Source organism: Saccostrea echinata, unplaced genomic scaffold (assembly GCF_033153115.1).
Source record: "Saccostrea echinata isolate AGI-Se365-2 ecotype Australia unplaced genomic scaffold, CSIRO_AGI_Sech_v1 ptg000027l, whole genome shotgun sequence".
Lineage (NCBI taxonomy): Eukaryota > Metazoa > Mollusca > Bivalvia > Ostreida > Ostreidae > Saccostrea > Saccostrea echinata.
In genome coordinates, this window is record NW_026889776.1 from 12,106,630 (window position 1) to 12,121,374 (window position 14,745).

General features: G+C 33.3%; 1 pseudogene; it reads left to right on the top strand.

The window, feature by feature from the left end:
- The first annotated feature begins 6,657 nt into the window (after nucleotides 1-6,657).
- On the top strand, nucleotides 6,658-9,320 carry LOC133193067 (uncharacterized; annotated as a pseudogene).
- Nucleotides 9,321-14,745: the final 5,425 nt, after the last annotated feature.

Here is a 14,745-nt window from a genome sequence, read left to right on the forward strand (position 1 = left end):
TCTCTTTTTAATTGCAAATATAACTTTTTAAAACTGTGACTTGAAAAAGAAATACTGCATAGCTTTGTCAACATTGGTACAAATTTCCAAGTGCAGGTCTTTTTCTAGAAGTTATGAAACCACATCATATATCAAAACTGCATACAATAACAGAACCACACTATTTCATAACAGAACTAGCTATATCCTTGGCATATAATGCCTGAATTGAAAGCATAGCATATAATTATGAAACTACATAATATAACTACCAAAGCACAGCATATACGAGGGTTGTCCGTAAAGTTCGTGGACAAGCTAAAATTTAAATAAAAGTTGCGTCATAGATATTTATCATTAGTATATTTATAATCCTTTATTATGTGTGATTTACAAAATGAAAAATCTTATTCAATTTTAAGTGTATAATTACAATTATGACTTCATTACTAGACTTGGGATGGTGACCCGGAGCACAACCAAGTTTTAATTAAAAAGTTATTTATCACTTTATGCATTTCATTTATATTTTGTAAAATTCCGCGGAAATTTGGATGGCTTTTACATTAAAATGTTGACAAAAGTTATAATGTCAAACCTGTAAAATTTGAACGTTCCAAGTTTCGAAATGGCAGAGAAATCGAGGTCAGAGTTTATTAAGACAGGATCGTCATTGTTCGAAAAAGGGACGTTTTCGGAAAAGGTGGAGCAGAGAGTATTGATATAAGTTTGTGTAGACATCGGAAAAACACCAAAAGAGACTCATAAATTCCTTAAACAGTCGGGAAATCATGGTAAAGTAATCTATTTTTTAGTTCTAAAGTGGCACAGAAGATTTTCGGACGGAAGAGACTGTTTACTGGATGACATGCGTGAAGGAAGACCATCTTTCCGAGATTGTAGTGCTGTCAAAAATGAAGTTCGTAACGTGACTTTGCCGTATTTCCGTACATACAGTCGTTTTACGCGGACAGAGGTTTGATGATTTGCAGGATCTGAGACAGGAACTGCTAAATATTATTTCACGTATGAAATTAAACCAGAACAGTTTGTGCACATTTTTGATGACTGGTTGAAGAGACATAAGAAATGTGTTGAGTTTAACGGTGACTACGTTGAGAAAACTTAAATGTATTTAGCTTTTGACGTCGAATAACGTCAAGGATTTTCATTCTAGTGCTCCGGGTATGAGTGTGTATCTTTTTTGTATCTGATAAAATATAACTATTTGTACTTCGTTTGTGATTAAAACTTGCAAATTAATAAACTGAAACATGAATTTAATGAAAATAATAGTTTCATATATTTTGTCAGTAATTATCAATGTTGTCCACGAACTTTACGGACAACCCTCGTAATTAATATGAAACCAGAGCATGTAAGGATGAACACGCAACATAAGCTCAGCGTATAAAAATAAAAGCACGGGTATAATTATAAATGCTCAGCATATAATAATAAAGCACAGCATTAAGGGGAGGAAGGACACATAGTCACATGACTTAGCTTAACTATGTCAGTCTCCGATAATTTTGGTGCAAAACATTATTTAAACCATCAGTACTTGTTTAATTTTTTAACAATTTATTTTTCCTTCACCATCTAATGTAAAACTATTAAAAAGTTTTAACTTTCTTGTAAACATTAAAAATAATTGATGATTGGTCCACTCCTCTGTTTCCCAACACTGCGCGTCGAACAAGTCGGTGATGTCATACACGATCTATTAGTGCAGCAAGATCACACTCGGTGAATACACGGGCAGTATGATTTCGTAAAAACAGGTCATAATCAGCACATGGTGAGGTATTTTGAGAAACAGGGAAAACAAAAAATTATTTCTGCATGGTTGATGACAGAAATCCTCTGTAGGTATATGTTATTTCGCTTACGTGTGACGTCATAGTTTGTTTTCCAGAGATGCATTCTATTAAGCGACCCAAGTTACACGGGTTTTACTCCTGACAAATCGAATGCCGAGAGTTGGCGTCTCGTGTCAAACACGACCAACGAAATAAAATGAATAAACGTTAGTCGCGCTATTAATTTAGGAACATGTATAACCTGATAATGTCATTTTTTTTAATTTGCTGTCTTAAATAAATTTATATTTATATTATTATGAAACCAAATCCATTTTATTGATTTTCAGTGATTTTCAACATTCCATTTAAATCAATCATTTTTTTTATATCCATGAAAATTGATTGGAAAGATGTTCAGATCTTAGGTGACTGCCATCTTGTAGAATTGCTTAACTCAGACGGTAAGTATGTTTATTTCTTTATTTCGTATATTGGATTTGCTGTTTTTTAAGACCAGCATGGTTTTTACATTTGATACGAATACATTTCGTATAAGTGAGAAAACTTTAAAATTGCAGATTATGATCAAATAATATAAAATTTATATTTGAAAACTGCAATTTAATCATGAATATATAAACGCCTTTACATATACTTCATAAAACCCCGTATCAAATACTCTCAAGTATAATGTACTTGCTCATTTTTCAGATGACTGCGCAGAGTCTTGTGATGCAAAATCAGGCACTGCAGTGCAGTACAGTGCAGATACAGAATCTGAGTCACTGCCCTGGACCAAAATGTGGAATAAACAAGACACTATAACATTATTCGATATCAGATGTAAAATGGAGAAAGACTTTAACAGTAACAAAGTGCATAAGTCTCTTTGGGAAAACATTGCCAAGGAATTTGTCTGCTGTTGGTGTGACAGCCACATCAACACAATGCATGAATAAGTGGAAGGCGCTTAAAAGGGAATACAAGAAAATTGAGGACATGTACAATAATGCACAGACAGGATCAGAGAAAAAACATGCCCTTTTTTTGAGCAATTTGGTGAATTTTATGGACATAAAAGTGGTACGCAACCAACATTTACACTATTTTCAAGAGTGCAACAAAATAACAAGACAGAAAATAAAAAAGTTGATGTTGAAAATGATGAGCATCATGAAGCAGAGGATTCCAGAGATTCTAACTCATTTGATAGCTGCACTCCACAACCAAAGAAATCCCCCAAACGTAGGAATAATAATCAGTCTGCGTTTCTAGCCCTTGAAGATTGAACAAAAAGACATGAGGAATACAAAAAAGAAAGGTTGGAGATTTCTAAAAAATGGTCAGTAAAATTAATAGTGAAGAATTCGTAAACAATTTCTATCTTAAAGTTTGTGTCTTTGTAGATTGTTTGCAAGCTATGGTTACAACTTGCTTGAATTTTATGAGTTTACCAAGAACATTGAGAATTGCTACAAGGACTTGCATATGTTTATTTTTCAGTCACCGAAAGTAGGTCCTTTTATTCACCTTTTTCATATTGTTCATATTGTTCTGCTTCGCCTGAATCTCCAGTGAATTTGTTGTCCTGTGAAATGTCTAGTAAGTGTTTTACGCCGGACACTTCGCTTAAAGAGGCATGTTTCAATGTAGAATCAGACTCTAGTAATAAACAAATAGGGAACAATGTATTTGTCCCTACAATAGAATTTCATCACATGGTAACTAGTTCATTAGAGAACTGGATTGACAGTATGACAGTACGATTCTACACGATTGGTTTGTCAACAATAACGTTGCACCCATTGTACCAAGGGAGGCATTTCCATATAATGGTACGTAGTTGTTAACATTATTGTTTGGAGGGAGGTCATCCAGTATGTCATTAACAGAGTCATTTGACAGAATGCACATGTTGTGAAAAACAGCGCACGCAATTATTACTTTGCAAGCACGTTCTATTTCCAAGCAGGGTAGGCTTGTGAGTCCTCTGAATCTACATTTTAGTAGGCTCTTTCAACATTCTGACGTGATGCTGATAACTTTCTATCATAACCTTCCATTATCACGGAAAGGAATCATCAGGTAAGGCTTCAATGGGTAGGCAGAATCACCTGTAATGTTTTGAAAACTAAACTAAGTTTCTATTATATGTATAAAGAAGAAGGTACAGTTTTGACTTTATTATGCCCTAAAAATTTTATGTCTTCAAAAAGTTTTGAAACTGACTTAAATATTAGTAGAGTATATGAATGTGATAAATCAGGAAATAATATGGCATGAAGACGTACCATTCTGGAAATATGACGTCATTAATTTGATGCAATTCTCTGTTTTAAACAGAAAAAGCCTAAAAATGACCTATTACAAGGGTTATTTTCCTTAAGAAAATATTATTTTCCTTAAGAAAATAATGTCCACAGCCATCGCCCACTATAATTTTTGGATATGTTGTGTAAAATTCCTTGAAAAATCACATATCTCAAAATCTTTGTGGGCGATGCATGTGGACAATATTATCTGAAAGAAATTTCATTGAAAATTGATGTCTTCTGCAACTTTTTAAGAAAATACGGGAAAATGCACATGTTTATTACGTCACAATTAGCATTTAGAAGGTCAAGTGAGAAAAATGATTTGCAAGATCTTTCTGCATGGAATTTCAATGATTCAGAAAGCATGAATTTTAGGTTTTTTTTACATCACTTTCATTTTTAAGAAATATACAGGGAAAGATTTGTATTGAAACCGTACCTGTTCTTTATTAAAATAAGAAAACTATGTACAGCAACGTACTAATAGTTACTATTATGGTTGTTTCACCCCAATAAGTTTGATAAAATAGATTAATTGTAAAGAGGGGTATTCTTGTTGAAATCTTAATGTGCTTTAATTTTGGAACATTTTACAGTTAAAATTTTCTTACCAATAATGAAAAAGTGTGGATTTAAAATTCCATTTTCCAACTCATCAAAGATATTCGACTTTCTGAAAACTCTGGCATCATTGGTACACTCTGCCCATCCAACAAAGCTATCCGTAATAAGTAACATATGGTCTACAATATCTTGCCACTGGAGTGAGGGATACCCTTTTCTGTTAATATAATCTTGATCTCCATTGGGAATATTAGTTAGAGTAACGTGACTGCCATCAATTATTCCTACGATTCCTGGTATTTTACATTCGGCCTAAAAGTGATCAGAAATTTCTTGCTGACGCATGGGACCTGACCAAGAAATAACTCGATTCCGAACTGAGTATAATGCATCACAAAAGTCATGAACACAATCAAAAACTGTTGACTGTGAAATTCCAAACAGTAAAGAAATTTCTCTCATGGAAGTTGTATTACATAAATACCACAGGCCTACCATGGCACGTTTCTCTGTCAATATCGGTTGTTTGCCCTGTGTCCGAATATCCTTTGCAAGATTTGGTTCTATCTCCTGGAATAAGCGTGTAAATGTTTGCCGTTCTAGTCTAAAATGTATACTAAAATCAAGAGAAGAAAACTCTGGACATACTTCTTCGTAGAATATTCTTATCGATGTCACACGTTCTCTTCTGATAAAGTTAGCAAAAAAATATGGGACAATATCATCGTCATCATCGTCTATGTCCTCTTCCTCAAGAAGGTAATCGACGGCAAACACTAATCCCACGTTATCAGCCATATTTGTTTACATTGGAACTCGACACGAGGCATTCGATGACATTCTCTACTGCGCATGCTCAACGACGACACTAGTGTTTGAAGAGTTCTTACAGTCCCTGAAACGGTCTACTTTCCCACTTGAACGGTGAGCGAACGGTGAACGAATGCAGAGCGAACGGTGAGTGAATAATGTGTGAACGCTGAACGCAACTTGGTGAACGATGTGTGAACGGTGAGCGAACGCAGAACGCGAAAGGAGCGCAAACGCGAGCGCAAAGTGAACGGTGAACGAACGGTGAACGCAAGATGGACGATTTATTCGGAATGCCTCTAATCTTTTCCTTGCATTGAAACTATTCTATTGTATTCTAATGCCTGGTGCTAAAAAATAAATAATAAATAAATAAATAAACAAATCAATGAAAATTGTCTTAAGAAAGACGATACATGCACATTAAGTAAAATGATTAATTTTAGTTTCTTTCAATATTTTCTGCACATATGTACGATATTTAAAATCAACTTTTTTAAACACGATTTTTATCGCTGTAAAACATTGTAATTGTTACCGAACGCTGAAGTATAAAAGATAAAATAATCCAGTTGTAAAATAATTATGTTAATTCTTATTTGATATATAAAACCATTACAAATAACGTGGATTTTAGAAAAACAAATATTTTATGATGATACAAAATGGCATTCATATTATTTGTTAGATTAAATTTTCACAACCTGATATTTAAGTAATATGCTGTCATAGTTTTTATTAAACAAATGAGAGAGAGAGAGAGAGAGAGAGAGAGAGAGAGAGAGAGAGAGAGAGAGAGAAATTTTAGCCCCCCTTTCCTCAAATGTTTGTACCTATATCAAACAAAAATTCTTAATTTTTTTTCTAAATATATCAGGCAGTGAAAGTAACCATTTTTTTTTATCAGCAAATCCATTTGTTTTACAATCATAATCGGTTTTTATTTTCCTGCTTCAAGTTCACACGAAGTCCACGTGCTTGACCTGTCAATCAAAATCATTCGATTGAAGTCAATTGAAAAAAAGGTTACTAATGAAGAAATTGGAAGCTCTGTTTTGTTGGAAAATAATGAGGAACGAGTTGTTACTGGAGGTAACATTGCGACTTCATCTTTCGTTACACCTGGAATGACAGAGGTAATGAATTTATTGAAGTCTATTAAAGAAAATCAAGATAACCAAGACCGGAAGATTGAAAAAATGAATAACAGAGTTAACGATATCTATTATGGTGATATAAATGAGTAGGAAGAAGAGTTGTTGATGACTCCAATAAACCAGTTGTCTGATGTTGAGGGTGATAGGGATTCAGGTGAACCCCCTTGTAAAAAAACGTAAGGAGGACGGTGAAACGTCAAGATTTAGACAACTTGGCGTAAAGTGTAAAGTTAAGGAAGATTGTGATGAAAATGTAGACGAGGAGTTGGCCTCGATGATAAACGAACTGTTCAGAGAGGGGCTAAATGATGACTACTTAAATGAACTGTTGAAAAGTATTAAAAGGCCAGAAAATTGTACGGCTTTAATTAAAACAAGAATAAACCAAGCTATGTGGAGTATTTTAAATCCAGAGACACGAAATTGTGATGCCAAATTTCAGGTAATTCAATCGGCAGTGATTAAAGCCTCGGTAAACTTAACAAAATTAGCAAATAAACTGAATAAAATGGATTAAGTCATTGAAGGATTACAGAGCTTGATAACTTTGTCTACAGATGCATTAGCCCTTCTGGGACACACGAACAAGCTGATTAATGTTAAGCGCAAGGAACTTCATAGACCTGATTAAGGTAGGGAGTACTACCATCCTAGTTCGTGTCTCTGCCCTTCTCAGAATTTCTATATGGAGATGATGTTGCCAAATCTGTGAAAGAAATTCAAGATGTGAATAGAATAAGTAGTAAAGTTCATGGAAAATTTCACAGAGGAAATTTCCGAGCAGGGGCATCCTTTAGGGCACAGAGACGTCCCTATGGTCGAGGAGCATTAGGAAGACCACAGAACCAAAGAACTACTAGTAGTTGGGGTCGATGGTCAAACAGCTCTACCTCTAAAGACAGCTCTAAAAACTCGAAAGGGGGGCGCAGCTCCAACAAATAGATAAAGAGGTAAGTGCTAAATCTAAAGCAGACATTAAAAATTTTTGTGCAGGAAGATTAAAAATTTTTCCTCTGAATGGCGAAAGATTACAGAAGATAAGGTCATCTTAGATATTGTTGAAAATTGCCATATTGAATTTGATGAAGAATTAGGTTTACCATCTCAGAATAGTATACCTCATTCTGTTTTGCGAAGTCTGAAATAGAAAAAATTAACAAGCAAGTAAATGACTTTTGTGAACAGAGTATCATTAAGGAATGTGATTTTGTAGAAGGACAGTTCTTATCTCCAATTTTTACCATACCTAAGAAAGATGGCGATTTGAGAGTGTTGTTGAATTTAAAAGAACTGAATAAGTACATTCCTTACCATCATTTCAAGATGGATTCTTTCGAAAGTGCTATAAAATTAGTAAAGAAAAATTGTTTCATAGCATCAATAGATCTTAAACATGCTTATTATTCAGTATCAATTGCAGAGGAACAAAGAAAATATTTATGGTTTATTTGGCTTGGAAATTTTTTTTGAATTTTCCTGCTTACCAATGGGCATTGCCTATGCTCCCAGATTGTTTACAAAGTTAATGAAACCTGTGTATTCTACTCTTAGAATTATGGGTCATTTGAATGTTGGGTATATTGATGATTCTCTTCTGATTTAGTGATACATTGGAAGAATGTTTGAAAAATGTATTAGATTCAAGATGTTTGATGGAAAGACTAGGTTTGATCATAAATGAAAAGAAATCTGTATATGTACCATCTCAATGTATTACCTTTCTTGGAAATAGTATTGACTCAGTCAAAATGATTGTCACATTAAGTCCAAGTAGAGCAGACACTTTTGTTGAGGAATGTAGGAAAGTGTGGAAAAAAGGAAGTTTTCAATTCGTCTGCTAGCTAGAGTAATTGGCCTTATTGTGGCAAGTTTTCTGCAGTAGAGTATGGTCCATTATTTTATGGAAATTTAGAGTTGGACAAAATAGAGGCGTTAAGGAAAAATAATGGAAATTTTGATGCCAATTTAAAATTGTCAGAAAAAGCTAAGAATGAGTTGTTTTGGTGGATAGAGAATGTTCACAGTCAGAAGAGAATCATAGATCATGGAAATCCAGACATTGTTATTACGACAGATGCTTCGACTATAGGGTGGGGAGCAGTATGTGGTAAAAGTAGTGCAGGAGGAAGATGGAATGAAGATGAAAGTAAAAATCAAATTAATTATTTAGAACTGCTTGCAATATATCTGGCACTTAAATCTTTTTGTAAAGATGCTTCTGATATACATGTAAAGATAATGACGGATAATACATGTGCAAAGGCATATTTAAAAACGTGGGTGGCATAAAGTCAGAAAAATTGAATAGGTTATCGCAAGAAATTTGGCTTTGGTGTATGAATAGGAAAGTCTTGATTTCTGCTGATCATGTACCTGGTGAAAATAATATAGCAGATAAATTTTCTCGAGAATTTAATGACTCTGTGGAGTGGAAGCTAGAAGTTGGAATTTTTGACAGAATTTCTGTTATTTTTGGACTCCCAGGGTTAGATCTGTTTGCATCTAGGCTGAACAAACAGTTAAAGCTATATTGTTCATGGAAACCTGATCCTGATGCAAAATTTATTAATGCATTTTCATTTCAATGGACAGGTTATTATTATGCTTTTCCTCCTTTCAGTCTAATCAGCAGAACACTACAGAAGGTGAGGACAGACCAAGCAGAATGTTTGATTGTGGTTCCACTGTGGTCAACTCAGTGCTGGTATCCAGTGCTAATAGATTTGTTGATAAGAACTCCAGTGATTCTTCCGAAGAGGATTCTGTTTTTGCCTCACTCGAGGGAGAAACATCCACTACACAAGAAACTAACTCTAGTAGCGTGTCGCTTATCAGGAAAACTTTGGAAATGCGAAATTAAAGATATCGCGAAAAACTTCAAACATCATCTTGGCTTCCTGGAGATCAGGGACAAGACAACAATACTCAAGCTATATTCGAAAATGGATTTCGTTCACTAATAAAAGGAAAATTAGTACAATTCAAGTTCCTGTAAACCTTGTCCTTGACTTTATGACTGAACTCTTTGATTCAGGGCTTCGATACAGTGCGCTAAAGACAGCAAGATCATCATTAAGTGCTCTAGGAATTTCATGTGATGGTTTTACAGTTGGAAAGCATCCGCTTGTGATTAGATTTTTAAAGGGCGTTTTTAACTTGGGACCCAGTGTACCACTCTATTCTGTTATATGGGATGTTTCCTGTGTATCGTCTGTACTGAGAAAATTATCTCCATGTAAATATTTATCCTTGAAAGATTTATCTCTCAAATTGTGTATGTTAATTGCATTAACTACTGCAGTAAGATGTCAATCTTTACATTTGCTGAGTATAGATGGAATTGAAAAAAGTTGCAATATATATAAGTTGTGTTATAAAGGTCTTCTTAAACAAGATAGACCTGGGTGTCATACAAACTGTGTAGAATTGAAGGCTTATCCACCAGATCGAAGATTATGTGTGATTACTGTGTTAAAAGAATATTTGAAGAGAACAAGTATTATTAGAAAAGACTGTACTTTTTGTTTATTAGTTTTGTGATGCCTCATAACTGAATTGGTAAGGATACTATTTCAAGATGGCTTAAAACTGTTGTGACCAGGTCAGGTATTGACACTAAAAAGTTTTCAAGTCATAGTGTTAGAAGTGCTGCAGTGTCCAAAGCTAAATAATTATGCTTCTGTACCTGTTGATGACATTTTGAAAGTTGCAGGGTTGAGTAATGCTGGAACTTTTGGAAAATTTTATGATAAGAGAATTGTACAATCGCAGTTTCATTCTGAAGTGTTGAGTTGAGGTGTTTTGTTGCATAACATTTTGCAAAAATAAAAAAAAATTGTACTTCATCAGCGGGCTTGTGCATTTTTGCTTTAAAGTCTCATATGATTTCGGAAGTATTGTGATGTAATAAAATTCCCCAATTAAACGAGACTTACCTTGGTAAAAGTCGAAGTTTGATTGGAATTTTTTGAGTCACATACACACTGAAGGGAGAGAGCAGATGCCCGCCACATTGTTGTCTTGATGTAGTACCCACCCTGAGGAAGGGATGTTTTAATGAATATATATGGTAAATTTTATTAAATGATGTAATCTGTTCGGAAATGCACAATCCCTTCCCTTAAAGACTGACGTATCGGACTCGAAGTACGCATCTCATCTGATCCCTTCAGTGTTTATGTGACTCATAAAATTCCAATCAAACTTCGACTTTTACCAAGGTAAGTCTCGTTTAATTGGGGAATTTAAAATATCACCGCCTGCACATGTATATATTGAACTACTATTGTTTAATGACTTTGTTTAGATGCATGTTTGTTTTGAGATTGAAATTTTTGTGCTACAAAACACATTAACTTCTTTTTAAATGTTAATTAAAATATACTGGAAATACTAAGTAACCGATCTGGGAAAGGGAGGGGGGGGGGGGGGTGTGCTCTTAATCATATCGAATGGCAAACATATAAAGTTACGGTGAAAAATATCATTACTGGAGAATCACCTTGGTTATATTAATGATAATCATGTTATAAAGGCATTTCTCTCTTGCTAATTAAAGAATTTATATATGTAAAGTAGAAAAAAATATTTTATAATGTATTACATTTTAAACAAACATTTTTTTTTTAAACCAAACTATCAATTTAATTCGCTCTAAAGATATTTAATTAACTGGATATCCGCAGTACTGTTTATAATTCTCAGAACTAGTTCTAACATGTATTTCTGTATTTAAAAAATGTGTTAGAAGTAAATATTTTCGTATTTTTGCTGCAGTTGGTAAATTAATTGACTTTGATTATAATCTATCCATTAACGATTTGTTGTCTTTAACATAACAGGAAAATGTTGCAGTGCTTGAAATATCTGTATATTTCCCGTATTTAAATTTATTTTTTTAGCATCTTTCTACATAGGTACATACATAACAACATTTATTTTCAAGATAAATTTAACAAATGATCAAACAGCTAAGTTAGTATAATAAAAAATATTTTTTCCCATGAAATAATGATTCTTTAAACACGATATGTTAATTACTAAATTCAAAACCTGTAAATCCTTACTTTCAAAAAGATAAATCCTTTCACTTCAGAGTTCCGAATGACAATAAAGACTGAACGATAGATGAACGCTGAACGCAAGGTGAACGCAAAGTGAACAAACGAAGAGCGAACGCTGAACGGTGAACTCGAGCGCACAGTGAACGGTGAACGCAAAACCTTGAACGAAGGCGAACGGTTAACGAACGCTGAACGAACGGTGAGCGAACGGAAAAATGGGAAAGTAGAACGTTTCAGGGACTGTATAATCGAATGCATCCCAGAACTCGAGAATTGTAAACATGACAGGTTTTATCATACTTATGTTTTGTTTAACGAAGACCTGTGTAATATTGAGGTAGGCTTTACCTTTCGATATTTTTACAGTTAATCAATAAAATGAAGGACTCAAGTTTCAATATAAATTTTCAAAAAAATGAATGATAGAATTTTTTGCAAATGGTTTTTGTCAATAAATATCCTTAAAATAAGGCAAGAAACTTTATAACTGATTTAGGATATGTGAGATGTACTAAATTAGTAATATACAAAATATGAAAAAAATTGAATGACAATTTTTTTCACCTCATGGGCCTTCTTCCCCTCAAGTTATTGAAGTTTAGATTTTTATAAAAGAAATGGAATATAATGATGAACCTACACAATATGATTAAATTACAGCACATAAAACAGAATGTTTCATAGCCCTCCGCTTTATATTAATCTACCTGCTTTTTAAAGTATTGCTTGTTTAATTTACACACGTCAAGAGAATTTCATTAAGTGTAACATTAAAGTTTAAATCTCAATCAAATTAATTAAGCTCTAGATACATGTACGCTTACACTTAGAATAAAACGTTGAGTGTAAGACACTGTATCCCAAAACACATGTAATCTATACAATCATATGATCAACACATATCTATAACGTATACCTCTGCAGATTAAGATGTCAATAACAAAATGTCTAAATATAAAATGGGGAAAAATACTAATGGTTGAGTCTACAAAAACCACATTGTTTCAACTCAATTTAGGTAAAATGTACCTCATTTTATTGATTTTTAATTATGTTGCACGTAATAAATGGTGGAAAAATCAAACTCAAGGATATTGAGTATCGATATTAAAAGGGTAAATTCTGGTTGTTTTGATCTTACGGAAGCACAATTTAACAAATTATTTTTCTAGCTTGTTTCTTTGTAATTTCATAAGCTCATTTTGGAGCCTAGTATCTTCAACATCACTTGAATTCATTTCGTCCATGGTACTGTTGTACATATGTCATATTAATTCTTAGCGACTCCTTATTGATTGTAAATTATTAAAATTATTACATCCCTCCTCACAATTTAACGGGTTGAAAGTAGAAAAAATGCATAAACATCCTCTTGAAATAGTTAAACTTAATAAATAACTACAAAAATGCAAAGGTTATTCCTTTTTTTCTAAGGATGTCAGACATTATTAAAGAGAAGTTTGTATTTGCATAGAAAATGTATCATTTTTTGTGAAAAGCATTATCAAAATCGAGTAGAAACTAGTTCAAATGATTTCAATATCAAAATTTCACAGTAATAATGATTTTTAAAATATGTTAAGGTCGTGAATATCAGGAGAATTAATATACAATTGAAGTATAATAAAAACAAACTGCACAAAGAAAAAGAAGTAGGATATATTGCCCTTGACAATATACAAAACTGATAAATTATCAATAAGAATACTTCAATTACACTCTACAAAGTCATATTTTTATAACATCTATTGATATAAATTTTTGCAAAAGACATATTATTTTCTACTGAGCAAGAACTTGCATTAATAATGATAATAATAATCATAAGGGGTGGGAAGATAGCATAGGAACAAAAAAAATCGTTGTCTGAAGATGATAATAAGTTGGTATAAAGCCTTCGCATTAGGAAAAAAGGTCCATTTTATCCCTTCTGCTTGAGTCCTTAAAAAACCCACTATCCTAAACCCATTCTTGTGAACAATTGTGTATGCAAACCCCATACGGCACACCATACAGCTATGGATAGTGCAATTATTTTTGGAGAAAAAGTTTAACATGTAAAAAGTTTAAGTTTAACGGACAGAAAGACAGCCGACGAACAACAAGAATTAGAGGATCTCACATTAACTTTTGATCCAGTGAGCTAGAACGCTGAAATCTTTCATCTGGTGAAAAAAATATTGAATATTTTTCTTTTTCACTATATAACATATATATAAGATTTTTCAATTATTTATTTTCAATAATTTCAAAGATGTGTAAGAATCAATAAAGATAAATACATGTACTTGATATCGCTTACGAGATTATTTTCACCACGTAATGATTCTAAACAACTGAAACGACATGTTTATTTTTTAAATTACCTTTGTTGCAGAGTGGTGATCTGGACCATCCAGAAGAACACACACAGGACCCATCAGTTTTGTCACATTCATAAGCAGTGCGGCAATTGTTCGAGCATTTTTGCGAACAATTTGAGCCAAAAAAGCCCTTCTCACATGCTAAAAAAAATTATGGATTTGCTTCATTATACATTACATTCGTGTTCTTAAGCGCCACATGCATTCAGCCTTAAATTAGGGAATGCCTGTCTTCTAGTATGCTTTTTGAGACCGTTAATACTAATTAAACAGTCACAAACTAATTTGAAATTGATGTTTGCCATCCGTTAGATAAGCAATTAGCAAACGAGAGGACATTTATTCCCATTTGAATGCATTTTTGCATTTTGTTGAGATTTGTGATTTTTTTCCTTTCTTTTGTTTGTTTGGTTTTATCTTGTTTTATGAAGTACTTGACAAATCGTCTATGCTTGACGTTGTGTTTTGCGTCATTCTGTTATGAGTCACTATCGAGAGTTTTTCACTCTCGTTTATGATTGTTTAAATGCCTCAAAGATCAATGCATTAGCCAAACAAAATGCAGTAGAACGAGAATTTCTGATAGAAACAAAAATAAATGAAGGGGTCTCTTATGGAACGCCTGGACTGTTTTATCATGGCAAAATTATATTTAAGATGTGCAATTATCACTATGTGATGTACTTTTA